The following is a 2186-nucleotide window of genomic DNA, read 5'->3' on the forward strand; positions in this document are numbered from 1 at the left end:
CCCGGCGGGGCGGGTGAGGGGTGGGGGGGCGGGCCTTAGCAAATGGAATCCCAGGCAGTAGGAGCAGGGACAGCAGCAGCTCGGGGCAGCCCCAATGTGCAGCATGGCCCTGCTCCCCTCCCCAGACCCCTGCACTGTGAGGGAGACTGATGCCATGATGATTTTTTGCCTTTTCTTTTTATATACCTTTCATGTATTCTCAGTATCCTTAACATACATACTTAGAATTCTTTAAACCTACTATCTTAGCATAGTCCTAATATTCTACTAAGCCAAAAAAACAAACATCCTAAATCTCACAATTAAAAACCAAAAAACCTTACACTATCTTAAAAAATCAAAATCCTCTCTAAAACATATCCTATAAACTAAAATTAAACCCATCTGAAAAAAAAAAACTTTAGAATAAAGAAATGTCACACCATTCATTTAAACCTCTCATTAAAACATCTTTGTCAAATATACTAATTTACAAAGTCTTTAAAATTATATACACAATATAACATAAATACACATTTCAACGTATTCTACCTTAACGAACTGTTACACCATAAAAATCCTTATTAAAAACCCAAATAAAAACCCTTTTATCCTTTAACTGTATCTAACTCTTAATTCTAAAATCAGGGAAAAGGCATCAGGACTGGCAGGGCTCTGACACTTCTGCTCCATCTGCTCAGCCCAAAGGGGTGATTTTTCAGGCTGCCCAGCAGCAGGGATGGGCATGGCTGGTGCGAGAGCTGCCTTTACTCCTCTGCCTGGCTCTTCCTTTGCACCTGGAGTGAGGCAGCTCTGACCTGTCTTGCAGACAGACCCCGCAGATATCTGCCCCAGGCCCTGGCTGACCTCCCAGAGACCCTGCCCCTGGCCCCATGGGACAGACATGGGGTACACTTGGTACCCCTATGGCCAGCCCTCAACAGACAGTGTGCCTGTGCCCATCACACCACAGCAGGCATGGCCCAGCAGTGCCCCTGCTCCAACCCCTGCGCTTGGCTCCCAGACCGGGACCAGGGGGTGTCCCTGCTGTGTCTCTGAGTGGATGGTGCCGCACCTCATCCCAGCATCTCAACCCTCCCTCCAGTACAAGAAGGATGATCAGGGGCCATGGAGGACAGCTGGAGCCCTGCAACCAGCCTGGGATCAACCCCTGGGGCTGCATCCTGCACCCACTGCCTGTCAGAGCTGTCAGCAGCTCCAGCTCTGCTTCAAAGGGGCCACAGAAGGGCCTGGCAGCTGTTTCTCCCAGCACTGGAAGTGCTTTCATAATGGTGGGGAGCATGAGCTCACCATCCCAAGTGAGGACAACGGTGACATTTGGGAGGCACAAACACAGCGTGATTCACTGATAACCTTTCCTAAGAGATCCCAGGTGTGTGCGCCTGGGAGAGAAGAGGGACGGGGACGTGGGGCCCACACTGTGAGCCTCTGGAAAACAGCTCCAAATGCCCCAGCCTGCCCCTTCACGCAGGATGTGGAGAGTGCCCCAAACTGGGGGCACTGACCCTAGAGACTGGGCACCCTAAGTGTGGACACTCCTCTGTGGCACCTCAGTCCAGCTGTGTCCATCTGAAGGGGTGGCTCTAGGGCCCCCATTGCACTGGGAGCCCCCACAGAGGGTGGAGGCAGCCCCCCAGCACATCCCACAGGAGTTCACAGGAGCTGGGAGACAGCATCCTCCTGCACACAGGCAAGCAGAGGAGGATGTGGTTTCAGAGCAAGGTGCCAAGGTCTGGCATTAGCAAAGGTGCCAGCTGGGAGCAGGGACTGTGCGAGGATTGCTCCCATACCGCGGAAGGGGCTGTGGTGGGAGCAGACGTGGTGGGGCGGAGAGGCACAAACAGCACTGCAGAGAAGGTCCCCACGCATGGCGGCATGCTGTGAGGGAAAGGGACTCTTCCTCAGAGGATCCCCACATGCGACATGCCCCCTCGCTGCCCTGCTGAGCAGGACCAAACGCCGGGGGCCAGGATCGGGGCGTCCGGCCGCGAACAGGGAGGGTCTGTGTGCAAGCTGGCAGGAACTGGGCAGGGCCAGGAGGTGCTGGGTGGGGGCTGGGAGGGCGCCAGGGCAGCCCCGGCTCCGCAGCTGGGCCGGGAGCGCTGCCAGCACATTCCTGGGGCTGCCGGACAGCGGGAGTGTGTGTGGGCGCAGGGCAAGTGCACGGCAGGTGCTGACCCTCCCAC

General features: G+C 55.3%; 1 protein-coding gene across 1 annotated transcript in view; it reads right to left on the reverse strand.

The window, feature by feature from the left end:
- GOLGA7B (golgin A7 family member B) overlaps positions 1-2186 on the reverse strand; it is an 8846-nt gene that overhangs the window by 5730 nt on the left and 930 nt on the right. The window lies entirely within an intron of this gene.

The sequence above is a fragment of the Corvus brachyrhynchos genome, unplaced genomic scaffold (assembly GCF_000691975.1).
Source record: "Corvus brachyrhynchos isolate BGI_N302 unplaced genomic scaffold, ASM69197v1 scaffold61, whole genome shotgun sequence".
Lineage (NCBI taxonomy): Eukaryota > Metazoa > Chordata > Aves > Passeriformes > Corvidae > Corvus > Corvus brachyrhynchos.